This window comes from Cebus imitator, unplaced genomic scaffold (assembly GCF_001604975.1).
Source record: "Cebus imitator isolate Cc_AM_T3 unplaced genomic scaffold, Cebus_imitator-1.0 Scaffold156, whole genome shotgun sequence".
Lineage (NCBI taxonomy): Eukaryota > Metazoa > Chordata > Mammalia > Primates > Cebidae > Cebus > Cebus imitator.
Window position 1 is genome coordinate 1,156,832 of NW_016107471.1, and position 19,748 is coordinate 1,176,579.

General features: G+C 34.6%; 1 long non-coding RNA gene across 1 annotated transcript; it reads right to left on the minus strand.

Moving 5' to 3' along the window:
- Positions 1–2,590: 2,590 nt before the first annotated feature.
- On the minus strand, positions 2,591–19,724 carry LOC108314552. The gene is made up of 4 exons (XR_001829530.2): positions 19,575–19,724; positions 8,185–8,271; positions 3,697–3,778; positions 2,591–2,615 (listed from the first exon to the last, which is right to left on the minus strand). It is a non-coding gene; the product is annotated as an uncharacterized LOC108314552 (long non-coding RNA).
- Positions 19,725–19,748: the final 24 nt, after the last annotated feature.

Sequence of the window (19,748 nt, forward strand, 5' to 3'; positions counted from 1 at the left end):
AGTCTATCATAAGTTAAACACATTACCATTATTACCATACTACCCAACAGTACCATTCCTAGTCATGTACCTAAGAGAAATTAAAATACACTTTCAGAAAAGAAATTGTATTCATGTTCTTAGCAGCTTTATTCATAATGGACAAAAATAGAGGGTCCAAATGACCATCACCAGGAGTGGATAAACAAGTTGTGGTCTATTTGAACAATGAAATACAAATTGGCAATAAAATAGGAGTGAACTGCTAATACAAGAGCAGGGAGAATTCTCAAAAAACATGTGCTAAGAGAAAGAAGACAGACACAAGAGAGTGCCTACTATAAGAATCCATTCTATGAAATTCTGGAATAGTCCAAACTAATCCATAGTGGTAGAAATTGAATAAATGATGACTACTTGGAGTATGGTATATGTGGGGAATTGACTTTATAGACCAAAGGGAACATTTTGAGAATGTTGAAAGTGTTCTCTATCTTGAATGGAGTGCTGTTATACAGGCATATTCATGTGTAAAATGCCTACACTTGTATACACACAATGATTGTGTTGTGTTTTATGTATGTTATAAACCAATACAATTTCCTAAACAGAAGGAAAATGAAAAAATAGTCGAGATATTTATATGCCATTTGTATAATGTTTTAAAAAGACAATAGGTAGTACATTTTTTGTGGATGCATCCATTTTGGTACAGATATAAAATCACGGGAATGAATGAAGCTATAAAAAATTCACATCAGAATCTAACTGCGATTCTTGCCAAAAGAGAAAAAAAAGAAAAAAATTCACATCAGAATCATGGTTTCCCCTTGACAAGGGAGGAATGTAGGTATGTAGATAGATTGTGAGGGAATCGCAAGGGCTTCTAATGCATTTGTAAATTTTGTTTTAAAATTTGAAGCCTATCTGTCAACATTGTCAGATTTGCTAAAATTAAATAATGAGTAAAAAAAATTATTATATTATGCTTTATAGTTTTTTTGTTTGATGAATTTTATAATGAAAAATCACAGGTAAATTTTAAACTTTAATAATTTATTAAAATAAATGACCTAAAGTGTTTATGGGTTATTTTCACAATAATAATAATCCAAGCTCTCTATATGAATAAGTACAATACCGAGAAAAATATTTACTTCTGTAATTTGCTTACTCCATTCCCAAAGCACCAACAATCAATCTTTTAAACATTAAAAATAAAACTTGACATGCTCCAAGTTCTTTCCAAACAATTTATTATGCTCCTATTTACTTAGTGTTTATAACCTCGTGAACTGCCATGAAAGATATGATGAATTCAGTTGCTGGACTCTGCCACTGGAACACAGAGTTAGTTTCATCAATCTGAGTATACTACATTCAGAAAGTTGATGAATGGTAACAGGATGAGCACTGACTTCCTGGACTATTAAATCAGAAGTTTTATTTACTTATGTGTTAAAGATTATGCTTAAAATTGTGATATGAATAATTGTGATACACATAAAATTGATATTACTTTTTATTTTATTTACTATAATTAATAATAACCTTCTTCATTGAATCATTACCATGTAATGATTCACAGTCCGTGTGACAGGCACTCTTCTAGGGACTTTACAAATATTAATTCATTAACTTCATGACAATTCTTGAAAGTAGGTGCTATTATATGGCTTTTACAGATAGGGAAACCAAAGCAAAAAGAGGTTAAATAAACTGCTCTAGATTATACATTAACTAAATGAAAGAGCCTAGACTTGAATACAAGAAGTCTGGGTTCAGAACCTGTAGTGTTTGCCACATACCCTGCTCTGTTACATGGAGGCCACTAGATATATGATAATATCTCTGATCTTACCTGCTTGGATGTAGTATATACACATTAACTCTATGCCCTCTCTCAAGAACAAAAGCTTCTGGATAGTATTTATGCAAATTCAGTTACTCATGTCACATAGTAAGTGATAGTGCCAGCCTTTGTATTTGGCTATCTAGTTCTATATTCTTTCTCTGATTCACTACCTCCTCCAGAATACATTTGGTCCAAACCAAATTCTGTGGTTTGTTTGCTCTGACTATGCACTTTGTCGCCAGATTTAAATCTCAAGCTCTGAAACTCTTAGATTTAAATCTAAATCTCAGCAATGATCATTTCACTGATCTGTTTGGTAGCCCTTCGTTGACTTTTGAATTAAACTCACATTTTACAAATAACTTTCCACAGTATTCTTTTGTTTCTAGAACTAGACCAAATTAGAATATTCATTGCTTACTAAAACACATCCTACACGTTCCCAAATACGATGCTTTGGCTCCTACAGTTCCCTCAATAACTAATGCCTTTCTTAGAACCTTTCTGAAGCCGTTTTTGCAGGTTCTTATCCGCTGGCATTCTCCATTTACTAGATTGTCAACTATTTGTAAACAAGGACTACGTTTCTCATAATTTTATCCATGTAACGCTTAGATAACATCTTACACATGACAGAAACTCAAACAAATATGTTCAACTGGGGGGTGGGGAGTTGGGGAGAGATAGCATGGGGAGAAATGCCAGATATTGGTGAAGGGGAGAAAGGCAGCAAATCACGCTGCCATGTGTGTACCTATGTTCTTCACATGCACCCCAAAACCTAAAATGCAATAAAACACACACACACACACACACACACACACACACACACACACACACACACAAATAATAAAGAAATATTTAAAAAAAGAAAAAAAGAAAATTTGCCTAAGCAGAAGTAAAATAATGTTGTCTGGGTGACAGTACATTTTCCTACCAATTCACACATGCTAAAATATCCTTGCAGTCAGGGAACAAACAAACACCTCTGGATCAAAGATAAATGAGGGTGAAATAGCAGGGAAAACTGGCATACAGTGATTAATGTATCATTTGTTCAGGATTATCAGTTATCCAGAATGTAACCAAGAAATCGATAGTGTGCAAAGAGCCTTTAAACAACTGAAGCTGACAAAAAGGAATTCTGTATAATTGGCAACTTATTAAAAAGTAGTTTATCAACAGTATTTTCTTATAGATACTTCAACAAACTTGGTTTTCCAGGTTACGGCAATCCAGAAACTGCAAAATTGATGGCTGATATACTTATTTTGTGCACGCACACACACACACACACAAACACACACACACACACACACCTTCTTATAAACAACACATATACCTTCAAAACCTAAAAATTTGGGACCATTTATTGAAATCCAACATATTTCAATAGCCACTGGATATAACAAAAATAAATATTACAACATCAGCCTCTGCATCTTTAAGAAAACATTTTTTTTCTCTTTCGATTAATTTATTGTTTAAGGAGATAAAAATGGGTTTGATGTATTTTTTAAAAGATCTCATCAAAACTAATTAGACTACAAAGGTAGGGTAAGGCAGTTCCAGAAGAAAGCTGGAACAAGATATCCCACAGGGCTGAAACAGGTGGTAGAGATGGAGAGGCAGATCTGGACTCAGCTGCCAATGCGCACATTCATGGAGGCAGACACCAGGTCCAGAGAGTACAGTAACGAACAACAGGTGGTGAACCCAACTAGGACACATGAGAGTAGACTAGCAAGAGGTAGCATATCATAACAGGCAGGTGAAGCAAGGCGAAAGAGAATCCAGGAACTGGCACCATGCAGGTCCAAGTGGCAGGGAAGCAGGTCAGCAGGGAGCAAGATTCTACTTACCATCTAGACTCAGTGGTGGCTCACTTCCTCAGGGTGATATGCAGAGTAGAGACCCAGATGGGTTTGGATGGCCCCTCATATTCTGATTATGAATATATAGATAAATATACACAGACACACACACACACACACATATATAAATACCCTTTGCAGTGCCTTAGAGTACTAAATAAACGGTAACTCAGTGAGTGAGTACATGAATGAACTTTTTTAAATGTTTTAAGTAATTTAGGCTACTAAAGAGATTTTAGAGGCAGAGAATCATCAAAATCAATACCAAAAATGTGTTACCACTAATCTAACCAAAGCAGTAATAAAGTAAACAAAAATAACAGAAGTCAAAATTACCATTATATGCATACCTAGAAGATACAGATAAATAAACTGAAAAAATATATAAGTAATAAAAAATTATCTAATTCAGGTGACTGCAAAATAAATATGCAAAAACCATAAGCAACCAATTAACATGATTGAAAGATATAATGGGAAAAATTATTTCACTGACAATGTCCAAACTGTTATAAAATATTGAGAGGGTAAACTTATGGTGCATTTCTGAAGAAAACTATAAAATAGGGAAATGAAAAATATGATTATTTTAAGTAAGAGAGGCCTATTATAAAGAACATCATTCTTCTCCAATTACTTCATAGGTTTAATGTGCTAATTTAAAAATCTTAATAGCATTTTATTGTTCCAAATTTGAAAAAAAAAAAAAAAAGCCTGTTAAATTCATCTAGAAGAATGAATAACTGAGAAATGGGTTTCAAAATTCTGAAGATTAAAATGATGAAAGGAAAACTGCCCTTTAATATATTAAAATAGTTTATTATCTAAACAAGTTAAAAATATGTTATTGAGATGAGAAGCAACCAAGACCTCAATGAAACATGCAGGTTTTTCTAACACAGTCTGTGTTATAAGATTTCAATAGCAAGGAAATATCACCCACCAACGGAAAAATGATGGTAGGCAACGAAAATAATGGAATCAGGTCAGATATAACCTCATCACCAGAAACCAAAATGGATTATGGAGAAAATAAATCTTAGTATGTCCCAAGGCCTTGTTTCCCTTTAAAGTCCATAAATAATTTCACCCTTCTCAGGATAATAGCTCATCGATGTTTAACGTCCAATGAATCCTCCAACCCTAATATTTAGACATTTACATTTTCTTCACAATTTATAAGAATTCAAGAAACTAAACCTGAATTTTAGGACAATGGACTACTTTCAGTAACCTTACTTCCTGGTACAACACATTTAACAAAAATAGCCTATAATATAATCTGTTATAACTAGGAAGGACTTGTTAAAATAAAATGTAGACCAGTCTGAAAAATTTCTAAGCAAACAAACCCAGTTAACATTGAAAGTAACCTTAACCTTGCTTAGACTACAAATATAAGCAAAACAAGTTGGGACATTTATTGTAAATGCCAGAATCATTAAAAAAAAAAAAAAAAAAGTTCAACAAATCAAAAGCTGCCAGCAATGGAATAGACCAAATATGACAACTGTGTAAGTGTAACCACTCTATTTTCAATTTCTTGTTTCCACATTCATGCTATAAAAGCCTTCCACTTGCATTTCTTTAGTAGAGCTCAAGACATCCTTCAATTTGGTATTTCCCCAATTTATGCATCACTGATTGCTCAAATAAACTCTAAAATTTGTATTGTGTCTCAGTTTATCTTTTAACAGTCCTTATTTGTATAACTGAATTTCCCAGGTAATTGAAGCTTATTATTGAGAGCAAGCTACCTGGTTTCCTGTTCCAACATCCTCATCTCTATATTTTAGAAGCAACTCAATCTAACCATAAAGCTCAGCCTCACTCTGGAAAGAATTTAGTCCTTATCCAGGAGAATATTATATTCCTTCAGTACTCTTAGATCAACATCTAGAAAATCTTGCTGTAAATGTACTGCAGGCCTTGTTTCCCAGTCCTAGAAACTAAGATTCTGTCTTATTTACCAGATGCACTTCTTCTACTTGTACCTAAATTCCTGCTTGTATTTTATTTTCTTAAATATTTATTTTATTTTATCATTACAAAATACAAAATTATTATATAATTTGTACAAATGTCAGAAAAATCTAAAAAGGAAAATGAAATTATATCACATTAAATTCTAGTACCAAAGGGTAGCTTTTTTACAATTTGGAGTAATGTTTTCAATCATTTTCTTTCTGGTCATGGTCACTAAAAGAAATGCAAGATTTCATGAAGTTACTTACTGAGATAATTGAGGGATTTATGGCATTGGTTAGATGTATGACCATTTTGCTTTTAAGGCTTGGGCTTGAATTAAATGAAATTTATAAAAAATATTTAATAAGTGAATCCTTTCAAAAATTGGCTAAATTTTTAAATCAGTTGTAATAAAAGGCTTGTTTTGCTGAGTTTTTCATGATTATGGGTTCTTTTCTAAGAAAATGAATTACTATTTTTAAAATCATGTTTCATTAGTCTCGTTTTTTTTCAATTTCCTCAATTTTTTTTTGAAATGCTACACTTCATTTGTTATGGTAAACTATAAAGAAATATGCTACATACTTACTTTAATGAACTGTTTACATACTGACTTCAATCTAACTCCACCAAACAGGAACTTATTACTTGATTTTTTTTCCTTTTCTTTCTTTCTTTCCTTTTTTTTTTTTTTTTTTAATGTGAGACGCAATCTCTCTCTGTCACCAGGCTGGAATGCAGTGGCGCGATCTCGGCTCACTGCAACATTTGCCCCCTGAATTCAAGCCATTCTCCCAAATCAGCCTGCAAGTAGCTGGGACTACAGGCGCCCACCACCATGCCTGGCTAATTTTTGTATTTTTAGTAGAGTTAGGGTTTCACCATGATGGCCAGGATGGTCTCGATCTCTTGACCTCGTGATCTGTCTGCCTCAGTCTCCCAAAGTGCTGGGGTTACAGGCATGAGCGATGGTGTCCAGCCTGATTTTTAAACAATATGCCATGTAATCTAGCAGTAGACATTACAGTGAAATAGAATACTTCATACTTTAGTATGTCAAGGTAGGTGGTAATACACCAAGAAAAGGTCATTATGTTAACTTCTAAAGTAAATACAATAATAATTTGAGATATGTTTATGCAAATTTAATTCCAACAAAGAATTATTTGTATAACAACAATATGTGAGGCCAAGTGACCTATCCTAGCATTTCTTTTCTGTATGTTTGCTTTCACTTTAAATGTACAATATGAAGATTTGGGGCTGATATTAAATCTCCTAGGGATACCGTGAGCAGAGTTAATACACCTAAAGAACTTTAAATAATAATTGGCTCACAGTTAGTATTTAAATAGACTGGTGTTTATAATCTCTATCACTGTATGAGAATTTGGACTTTACAGTAATTGAATTGTAGTTTTATTTCTTCTTGACATTGTATTCTAGAACCCATGTTTTAAAGTAGAGCTTTATGTAAGAAAAGGAGTTGTATTACATAGAGTGTACAAAGTGATTTATAATTTAAATGATACTTATTTCTACTAATATAAAATCATTTAACTGTGTATTTGAGAGAAATTTATGCTTACTAATAGCCAAGGTTCATTCCCATTTGAAATAAAAATAATTTTAGATTGGAAATTTCATTAATCTTCCTTTCATGCCTTTTATGTCATATATTATAGTTAGAGATGGGTTTATAATCACTTGCTGGCTTTTCTTTTATCTAACTCGAGTGCATTTATCAATCATTGAACATAAAATAGGCGTTGGGCATTGTGCTAGGCCAAAAGTTCTCAGCCGTGTCTGTACATTTTAATCATTTTCCATTTCGCAGGGGATTCTATTGTGCAGCCAGGTTTAAGAACCATTAGGCTGGACACATTTAATCTCATCAAAATTTCTATGAGCATCTACAGAAATATTCTGGTTCAGTTGGGCTGCCGTGGATCTCTGAAATTCAAATTTGAACAAGTTCCCTCAGGGATTCTGATAAAATTGATCACAGGATTATTACTTAAGAAAGCCTGAGTCCTGATTATGTCAATTGCACCATATAGTCTAATGCGATCATTTCACAGGCTTCTTATATTTTACAAAATTATTTTAAGGTAAACTAAAATATTTGTATTACTACAAATCAAAGGCTTTATAAAGAAGAAACATGAAGGATACAAATAGATGAGATAAGGATTAGTTTTCCATGTGGGGTTCCATACTGCTCTGACTATCTTCAGTTACCCATCAAACTCTGAATCAGCAAGGTTTGGGAGGTGACAAGGTAGCAACACAGATTAGCTTCTGATGACTCTTTTGTAGAGTGAGCAAAGGTAAAGTAACCACGTCTTGAGATCCTCACACTTATGAGGCCAGCTAGATGAAACAATGACTCATTGACACAGAGACCGAGGACATCAAAGATGGCCAGGTATGCAGGAGCGAGGTGACTAGGAACAAGTAGCCCATCACTGCTGTTAACACACATAGTCAATAAATAATCATACTCACCTATAGAACAATAGCATGAAGGTCTGATTGGTGTACTATAATTTGGTTGTGACAGCTAGACTTGTGTCTAAAGCTTAGCTATTTTAGCTGCAGAAAAAGAAGAAGTGTTGTTACAAAGTGCATTTTGAGTAGAGAACTTTTGGTCCCATAAAGGTTTCAGGAACTTCTGCCCAAACAAAAGTTTTGGCAGAATTACTTTCAAAGAGAGTAAATGAGCATTATGTCTTGCACTGATTTAAATATGCACCTTTTGAGCAAAACACCATAAAATTTAAACAAATATCAAATAGAAATAAAAATTTAAATTTTTTTAAATTGCATTTTACGTTTTGGGTACATGTGAAGAACATGCAAGATTGTTGCAAAGGTACACACGTGGCAGTGTGATTTGCTGCCTTCCTCCCCTTCACCTATATCTGGCATTTCTCCCCATGCTATCTCTCCCCAACTCCCTACCCCACGCTGTCCCTCCCCTATTTTCCCCCAACAGACCCCAGTGTGTAATGCTCCCCTCCCAGTGTCCATGTGTTCTCATTGTTCAACACCCGCCTATGAGTGAGAACATGCGGTGTTTGATTTTCTGCTCTTGTGTCAGTTTGCTGAGAATGATGGTTTCCAGGTTTATCCATGTCCCTACAAAGGACACAAACTCATCGTTTTTGATGGCTGCATAATATTCCATGGTGTATATGTGCCACATTTTCCCTGTCCAAAATTTAAAATTCTAATAACAAAATGCCATTTCAAAACATTCTCAGGCCTGGTGTGATGGCTCATGCCTGTAATCCCAGCACTTTAGGAGGCCAAGGTGGTCAGATCACATGAGGTCAGGAGTTCAAGACCAGCCTGACCAACATGGAGAAGCCCTGTCTCTACTAAAAATACGTTAAAAATAGCTGGGTATGATGGCACGTGCCTGTAATTCCAGCTACTCAGGAGGCTGAGGCAGGAGAATCGCTTGAACCCAGGAGGTAGAGGTTGTGGTGAGCTGAGATCACACCATTGCACTCCAGCCTGGGTGACAAGAGTGAAACTGCATCTCAAGAAACAATAATAATAATAACCTTCTCATAGATGATAAAAGGTTTTGACAATTATTATCAGTTATTCATTCACTCACAAAAATTACATAGTATCTATCTTAAAACAGATAGTCTTCTGTAATCTGTATTGATTATTGCTTATTTCCTGCCCTATGTAATGGGTGGTATGAACAATAAGCACCATAAGGCAATGTGATTAATTTTAGGATATATGTAAGCATAGAATCAGATACTACAATCAGTACAAGCTATGAAAAGTGAATACACTTTGATGATCTACACTCTGCAAATAGTCTCTTTATGAATATTTCCTTACAGATTGAATTTTGAAGTAGAAGAACTTAGGAAACAACATCAAGAACTTCCAAGCTTTTTGTGAGTTATGTGCTTTGTCCACTAAATTTTATTCCCAAGGAAGCAAGTCACTAAAAAGGAGATGTAGTTTACCCTAAAGCCTTCTGTGTCAACCCAATGTTTTAAGCATTTTAAATAATTCCAGAGTAAGCGCTGATTTTCAAAACCCTGTGATTTTTTTTAAAGAGTTGATTTTGATAGAAGTCTAATGGTCAATTCTGAACTCAGAATGGCTTCACAATCCCACTTTCCCCCTTACAGCTTTTCCCGCTCTTGCACACACTCTCCCTCTTCCTCCTCCTTATCACTCTCATTCGTTTCTTTCTCCATTATTTGTCTTTAAGAGACTATTCAAAGTCCCAGAGTCTCAGAGCCTTATAAAGGTCTTGCTGTGCACTTCTGAAGGTATATCTAAATTATTGCACCCTCAGAAAAATTTCATGCTAATCTTATAAGATTTTGTAAGATTGTGCTTCATTTTTTCCCTGTGGCTGAGGTTACTGCTATGATGATGTACTTATAAAACTCTTTAAGTAACTTATCACCACCAAAAACAGTGTTACAGTATTATCATATATCCAAAAGCTGATTTTAATCATCACTTTGCTTTTCCAAAGGTAACTTATTCCATTGGGAAGTCTGGGATTTTCTTTAAAGTAGGCAAAAAATAAGCTTTTTGGTGAACTGACATGGATAAGATTAAAGAAAAATTTCTGCTATTAGAGATTTAGAAAACTATTTAGAATACCAAATCCTCAAAGAAGTAAAAATAAAGTTTGGGAACATAAGAAGTCTAGATACTCTAGAATCATATACTTAAGATTAAAGAATTAATATTTGGAAATGACTTAGTTCTTTCTAAAAGGCAGCATATGTTCTTAGTGCTATTGCATCATAATTCAAAATCTAAAAGACTAAAGCACATTAACGAATCTGAACAAAACAGTAAAAGGATATCGAAACAATCAAGCATCACTTATTGCACTTATATCATTTTTAAGCATAGCAACCACAAAACAATTGCTGCCTTTTGGCAAGCGTCAAATATAAACATTTCCAGGAACAGCACAACAGACTGATAAAGGGCAAAGCAACCTTTGATTCTTGCATTCTTTCTTTGTGATGTGATGATTCTCAGTAACCCCAAACAAAAGCTGACACACAAGAAAAGAGCATATTGTGCCATGGAAAAATCGTACCACTGCACGGTCCAACTTTATTTTATTACAAAACAAATATTAGACACATCTGCAGTAATTCCTTATATTATTCATTTTATGCCCTTCAGTCCTCAAAATGAGGGTTCTTTCCGATCATGAATAAAAATTTACAAAGTCGAGCATATTTCACAAAGGAATACAATAATCATTATCTGTTGCCTGCAATCTGTTAGTGCTTCAGTCATGGCTGTGAAATGAGAGTATTCACGCAGGTGTGCACACACGCCTACGAAATGAATAAAAAAAGATTTTCTGTAAGCAGTTTATAACTAGGGATCTATTGGATTTACTTAGGACAGGTGTGTGAAAAGATTCAGGTCAGGAAAGGAGGTATTGGCATGGATTTATTGCTGTCATGACCATTAAGTCTTGATAGAGAGAACTAATTGATTTTGCTCTTTTCACTTTTTAAGAGGTCAAGCTAAAGTTCCCTTTTTGAGAGTGGGTAATGGAACAAGTGGCAAACTGAACTAAGGACTCTGTGACATATATTAGAATTCTGGTGTTATTTGGTCCTCTGAACACAGAAGGAATGTCCAACAAAGAGCCATATCAGAAAAGTATGTAAAATCTTAAATTGCTACAACAGCTGAGCGCAGAGAATAGTTCTATTGAAAGAAAATTAATGAACAAGTGTCAAAATGGACAGTTGGTGTCAATTCCTAGAGGATTTGGACGTGAGAAGTGGAGTTGAGGAAACCATGTTAATAAGCTCTTGTTTGCATGACAAGATCGTCGTACCTCGCCAAATATCCATCATAGGAGTCATGCTTGTCACAGTTCACATTAAAGTGTTTCACAGAACAGAATGCTTTACTATGGGCCATGTAAGCTCCTTATTTTGTTGATCTCCAAAAGCATATGATCATCTATTTTCTCGGAAACAAATTTAGAAAGGAATTTTACCCTCAGCCTATATGGTAATTCTTGGACCAAACTGTGCCCATCATTGTGAGAAAGAAAAGACCCTTTCAAGCCCAAGCCAACTTATTGCGAAGTGAGTTTAAAATATGTTAACAAACCAAGATGTTTTGTTTCAGACTCTTTCAGTAGTAATCCCATTTAAAACTAAATTCTCTCTATTCTGTCAACTAACAAATGAGTAGAAATACGTGTTTTTTTAAATTTCTGATTATCAAATCTCATTAAAAAAAAGCTTAACACGAATTGAAAATTTCAAGTGTATTCCATCTCTATCTTAGGAACACTTTATATGAAAGACATTTCTTAATAAAGGCTTTCTTTATAAATGGCTTACATAAAATAATTTGTTAAATTTCAATATAAATTATGTTAATAAACCAAATATAGCAAAAATAATTACACTGAAGTGTAATTTATTTCAGCAAATCTAAATAATGGGAGACTAAAAAAACTAAATTGCTCTTCCAAAAGATCCTGGAATGTCTTTTTCCATGTGCTTTGAAGAAATAGATAAGATCAGTATTTGTTTTTATTTTTTTCTTTTATCTCCATCAACCACATTTACATTTAGCCTTCTCAATAGTTAAGACACCTCAATAATTTCAAGTGATAATAATATCCTCAAAACATGTCATGTCCAATCTGAAAAGACTTTCCTATCAATGAGCATTAGATATGGCTAGTTGTCCAGAGGATCTGTGTATTGGTTCTAGACACCTTCTACCAGCTGAGATCCCTTGGTCATTTTCAACCCTAGTCCTTGTAACTACTGTAAGTGGAGCACACTAATTGGGGGAAAGAGAAAAACAGGACATAAGAGTATTGCATAACTTAGTATTTGGAAAATGTTCATCTATTTTCTTGGAAACAAATTTAGAAAGGAATTCTACCCTCAGCCTATGTTGTAATTCTTGGACCAAACTGTGCCCATCATTTTGAGAAGGAAAAGACCCTTTCAAGCCCAAGTTCACTTATGATAGCCCTATAATGGTGCGCTAAATTATTCCATCTTTTTCCTTTTTCTTCTCACTGTGTGTTTTAAAACAATGAAACAGACCATGTGTTTTGAGCATCTTCATATGAACATCTATTTTGTGACCTCTGAGACAGACTGCCTTTACATAGTAGCGAACATGGAAAATGTCGTTGTGTCATTATTTGCTAATGGGGAAATACGTAGGTCCAAATCTCAGCCATCAGCTACCAACATGCCTCTTTTGGACATGTGACTGAAAAACTAACAAACAAACAAAAAAAGCAGAAGTTACCCTGAAGTTTCTCAAATAAACACTCAAAGCCCCTCTAAGGTAACCCGTGGAGGACGATTCTTTTGGTCACTGTAAGGAAATTCAGAAGAAAAGCTTCTCTTTAATTGTATGAATCACTGCCACATGAACAAGGTTTAAGTGTATAGCATGTGATCATGGGCAAATAGGTTAACTTCTCTTTGCTTTCTGTATTTTTAAAATGAAATCAATTATATAATATGCTTGGTAAAGTATTGTGAAGATGTAATGAAATCATTTATTTAAAGTACTTCAACATATAAGGGCCTGCAACTTATTTTTTTTCAGAGTTGAATAATGGCTACAACTTTACAAAATAAAAAACGTATATATTATTACTTTTTATTCTTTTTTCTCTGAAAGTACCAAGTCTTGAACATTATGTTGCTACAAAAGAAGCAGCTTAAATCTCACAATAGCATTATGCTGAAATACAAGAAAGTGAAAAAAATCTATTTAAATGATTTAATGAAAAGGCCATACTAATATTGTAAAATTACACAGCCAGTCTTTTCTAATATGACAACACCTAGCACAAATCATAAAAAAATCAGGGAAAATAAAATTTAATATGATTAATTTTATATGACCAGTGACATGTTGAACATGTAATGCCTGTACTTTAAAAGGTTCCAGGTAATATGCAATTTAAACACAGTATAACTTTTAACTTCTATCACTCACTAACCTAAAAGCTAACATGTATTATCCACAGAAAAAAATGTCTTGACTTTCAAAAAAAGTGTGAGATACGTGTGTATACCTGATTAAACAACTTTTTTCTTCCAAACTGGTAGGGAAACTTTACGGAAAAAATGTGTTTGTACAGTGGTGACTATTTGTCACAGTAGATCCTGACACAGGCATTAAAGCACCAAACATTTTGGGCAATATGTCATAACCAGCCAGTTGGAGGGCAGTAACAAAATACTTGGCTAACCATACTATACTAGAGACATTTGTTTATCTTACCAAGCACCACTATAATTGGGGTCATCTGAATATCATGATTCGTTTCATTTTTAAAAGACTTAAATATCATAGGAAAACCATTCCATTAATTTAGGACATTTAAAATATTAGTTGTATGTAGTATCATAAAAATGTTCATATAATATTTTCATTGAAAAAGGCAATATACATGTAATGTTACATTGTACTTAAATTTAAATTAAAAGTATGTAATATGAAATTCACATTACATGATATTACATTATGTAAAATTTTGTTCATATAGAAAACAAAAAAGTAGGGTTTAATTTATTGAGGTGACAAGGAGATGGATGATTTTTTTCTTCAGTCATAGCTGAAATAATACTAATTTGTATTGAATATTGTTTCTGTGCAGTATATATTACATTTTATTGACATTGTTTAAATCTTTAAAGCAATGTTATATAGTAATGTGTTTTCATTTTATAGACTAATCAAAGTTTAGAAAAGTCATAAAACATGTTCAATGTCAAATGATTAGCAAGTATCAGAGCTGGGCCTAGTAGAACTTTGTCTATCATCCTACCCCATATGTATAATTACAGTAATTTCTTTAAAAAAATCTATACTTTATATATCCTGCACTCTGTACATTGTTCTTATTTACTAATAGATGTATGCTAGTTTCTATGGGCTTTTTCTGGGAAATAGAGTGATTAACTCATTCTGACTTGTCCAGGGTTTCCCTAGTTTTAGCACTGAAAATTTGGCCTCCTGGGTACCTGCTCAGTCCCAAGCAAACCTTGCCAGTTGGCCCCTCACCAGAAGGAATACTTAACCCGGAAAAAATTTGAATGGTTCCCAAATTTTACTCTTAAATTCAGATATCTGAATAAAAGCAGGGGGAGGGAGGTGCAGAATAATGAACAAGCCTTCATTTTTTGCACTGAGAAATATGAGTTTCTTGGGGAGAACAGCATTCATTGTCACCTTCCTTGTAAATTATGCCTAAGATTTAAGAAATGAACAGCAGCCTCCTTAAGTATCGTTTTGCAGCTCAGTACATGACTGAACACAGATTTTTGGAATTGGGAGTGAGAGCAAAGAGCAAAAATGTGTTTCTTGAACTATCTGAAGAGCAGCCTTGCTAGTTCCTCCCTCGCGTGTTCTATCTAGGCTCATTTCCTTGGTGCTCTTTTAAAAAGGGTGTTTCATGGTGGGCCTGGAAACCGAAGCCCTTCCTTATCTAGGCCCAGCCCCATTTCTATGCATAACTTCTCACGGCCATTTACTGAAGATTGCGGAGGATTCGCCTTTAATATCTTTCCTTTTCCTCCGCTTGGTATGCCCCTCCCCCAGGTCCTCTGAAGTGACTCAAATGTTCTGTTGGTCTAAGTGCAAAACTATTTTTACCACAGTGTTTGGGAATCTCTGGGCACAAACTGTCTGCCGATTAGGTAAATTACAGGTGCAGAAGCTCATGTTACTCATTTAGCTGTCACAAATTGAAAGCACTAATCTGCCTCTTCTGAGTTTTGCCTTTCAGTCAGCGGGCTCCTCCTTTATCGTCTATTCTTTATGACTACTCTCTGCCCTTGCTAGGTGACCCTTTGCCCTGAGGGCTAGCCTGCGTTCTGTTCACTCTTTTTGGCTCCTCTTTCTCTTCTCTCTTTCTCTCCTTTCTTCTACCCCCTTTTCTTTCTTATATTTTCATAGTTGAAAGAGTATAATCATGTTCGATCTGGCCCTCAGTTCTGATTTTTCAGCTATGGCTCAATCTGCTTTCTTTGAAGCTTGACTATGTAGCCAAATCCCCCAGCTATCACCAACACAAATCTCTTCACTAGTGTCTGACACACATCTGTGTCTCTGTGTCTATTTCTTCCTTGAGCTTCCTCTGACTTTCACCATCATCCTGATACTTTCCAAAAGCTTTCCAAAAACTTGAACTTTGTTCCCTAGAAATACCACCACAATGTCTCAGGAACTTCTGTTCCCAAACCATCCTTTTCTCCAGTTTCCTGTTCAGGAGGGATTTTATTGTTACACACCCTTACAGAACTACATTCCTTTCTTTCAAAGTTCCTAACTAGGTTATTCATTTGTGTGACTTTTAGTTAGTATCTTTGTCCCCCAGTAAACTGGAAATGTAATGAGCGTATAAATAAACTCTGTTACTAGAGTGACTAGCTTCAATATTTTTACCTTAACACAAATAAATGTCCAAATTTATCAGCAACATCTTTCTCACCAAATCTAGGTTTTTCAATGAATTCACTATGACTCTTTCCATCAGAAGCTTTACAAACTGAGTAGAAGAAGGAGAATTAATATTTGTTGAGTACATGTTCCACACCATGGGCTCAGCATATATTATTTCATTTAGTGCTAAAAGCAAGCCTGATACACATAATGTATATGTTTTTTGTTGAAACTATGGCTAGAAACACATACTTAAGAATGGCTAGAACACAGATTATTTCTCCAAAGCTCTCTTCTCTTTCTACCATATATGCAACCCTTCCAAAGACTCATAGCTAAAATCTACTGATATGAGCTAGCCATAATACTTTTTCTCCCACTTCTTTCCACAGAAAAGAATGGGAAACACTCAGCCTTTTTTTTTTTTTTTAGAAGAAGGGAAAAAAGTCATTTATAGATGATTAAGCAGGAAGTAAGAACAATGGGGTGATAAACTACATGAAAACTTCCAATTCTATCACTAACCTGATTTCAGATTTTATGATGAATGAACTCTAGTTTCCTTGGAGTGATTTTATTAATGTTAATACGATTATTCCCTTATTATCATTTACTTTTTTCATAATTCAAAAAAATTTGAACGATTTAAAGCTTGCCTCCAAGCTTTAAATAGTTGCAGTTTACGTAAACCTGATTTAACCACTTGCCAAGGTCTGTGTCTCCAAGTTCTACTGAGAAGTAATATAATTGCAATTACAGGCATCTCATATTTTATAAACAATTTGAGTTCCAAGAGTTCACTAGTTAGTAGTTTGGAATCAGTGCGTATTTTCCCGTTGACCTAATCAAATAAACGGTGTTTCTTTCCCAAGCTTGCATTTCCTTGTTTTCTCCTCCCACCTCCTGGCCTCAACCCTCAAAACAACAACAAAAAAGGGGGAAAAATCTGTTTAAACCAAGGTGAACACTCATACTAACTTTACTGCTCTGAGTTCTAGACCATGTTGAAAAAGGGGATTTATAATTTAATAAGGAACAATTCAATAGGTGAAGGTTGAATTTACACCAATAAAAGCTACCCTTGCCTAAGAAGTTGCTCTTGATCATCATCCCAAAGCTTTATGTACATTTTTTTAAACAAATAATTCTCTTTCTACATTTCTATACTGGCTCTTTCTCCAGTGGTGACACTTGAATGAAAGAAACAGAAAAAGGAAAAGGTGGACTTTCATATTTTTTAGCAGGCTTATGATGTGCAGGCTTTCCAACATCTATCTGATACCTCTTAAAATCAGTGATGAGTCTAAGAATGGTTATGCCTTAAATGTTATTTCTTTACCTGGGCTTCAAAATTGCTTAGTAGTGATATTTTTCTCCTCTGAAAATACTAATTCCAATAATAAAAGTACTTTTAGAGAGAATGCTACATTTTTCAAGTGGATTTCATATTTGTAAAAATTTAATTTTTATAACATCCTGTGAATATGGATGTCCTTTGTCATCATACCAATATTATGGATGAAACATCTGAGGATTTGAGATAGTAGGGTTGACTAAATCCTCACTGGCCTCAAAAGACTATAATCTAGGCCTTTTCCATCCCAATTCCAAGGCTATTTCTCCTGTTTGATCTGTTAATTTAACTCACCACTTTAGATTCAGACTCCATGAGAAGAGAGATTTTTTTTTTAATGTTTTATCCTTAGCACCCAGGACACTATCTGGCACTTGATAGATACCCAATAAATGCTGAATTAAAAAAATAGTCATTTTAATATTCATGATCTTAATGATTTTTATCATAATAATCTTAGTTCACTTTTCAAATTGTCTTCACATTTGCAAGAGACAGCATAAAGTGTGGGTAAGTGCAGAAGCTAATTTTCTATAATAGACATTAGATTATACCGAGTTGCTGAAACTTTCAATCTGCAGTTTACATTTATGAGACAGCGTAAAGTGTGGTTAAGAGCACAAGCTGATTTTCTATAATAGATGTTAGATTATATCCTGAGTTGCTGAAACTTTCAATCTGCAGTTTTGATTGCTGACTTGAGCAACCAAGAAACCAAGAAAACCAAGAAACCAAGAAATAGAAAAAAAAAAAAGTCACAGGAGATGTATTGGCCTCTTATAACTCTTCTCTCTGCTTCCTATCATTCCAAAAATCTAAGAATGGTTATTAAACTTGGTAAGGAACAAAAACAGCCAAAAATGTCAAAACTTAACATCCTAAGTCTGTGGCTCAATAAAAACTGTAAAGAATCATCTTCTGGAAAAGGCGACTTAAGTTAAAAATTATCTAAATTATCTGACAGTTGATTTCCTGCATTATCTTTGCTCTATTCATTTTTAAAAATGAAGTCACAAAGAACACAGCTTATAATCATCACTCCTTGGGGTAGAGCAATAAGATTCCATGTTTCCATGTAGTTTTTCAGGCACTGACTATAAAGACCAAAACCAAGGTTGACTGTCATTCCAAAGGCCACTTACAGATAGGAAATCCTTCCAGAGCTCTAGGAGGAAAAGGGAAAGGAAAGGAAAGAACAACAAAACAGAGGGATGGAAGAAAAAAAAAAAACAACTCTCCAACAGCTATGCTTTATTTCATTCATAGAAATGTGTGTTTGGCCTAGCATGGCTTTATCCTATAATTGATAACTACTGTTCACCAAGCAGCTAAGTGCTATATGCTTCACATGCATGGTATTATTTGATTGAATCCTCACCAAAACTCCGTAAGGCAACCACTGTTATCTTGAATACTCAAGATCTAGTACTTACCTATGGATATATACATAGAAATTAACCTTAGTAGGACTTGAAGAGAGTTCTTTGGAATCCAGGGCCCCTGCACTTCACCTTTGTATTGTACTCTATCCCAAAGAACAATACATGTGTCTACTGGATCATGGGCAAGCTGCAATGTAAAAAATGCTATTTCCTTGTCTGTGCCTTGGTTGCTACTTTTCTCACTTAAATCCCATCAAACAAATTATTTGCAGTCAATGCATAGTGAGAATGCAATAGAAAAAGTGGTGAGCACACAGTGTGCAGAACTGGAGTCATAAGAGAGCCACCTTGAAGGGGACCACAAGTAAATGCTGAAATATCAAGTAGCTGTGGTGTGAGTCTTGTTTTCACTAAAACTATTTTTAAGGAGGAGTTACTACTTGTATTGCAACCCCATCCTCTATCCCACCCTCTACCTCATATGTAATACTGCTCCACAAATGGAAGGGTACAGAATTCAGATCCTTGTTGCCCCCCCAAGGAAAAAAAAAAAAAGATAGTAAGGACAGTCTCCATGGAAGGACCCAGGGAATCATTTCATCCAGTATCATGGGCTGTGAGCACTCTTCAGCCACCCCCTCCAGCTCCCAAATCACCTTGCAGCCTTAGTAAAAGAGAGGAAAGAGATTTACCTGCTTCTATTGAGGCTGAAGCCTGAAAGTCATGTATAACCTTTGAAGGACTGTAATGGTTTTAATCACAGGAATAGCATCTTTTTGAAAGGCAGGAGAGAGAAAGGAGCTGAACCACTCTGCAAATATTAACTAGGCTATTTTGGAGCAATGGCTATTGCCTTTGAAATCTTT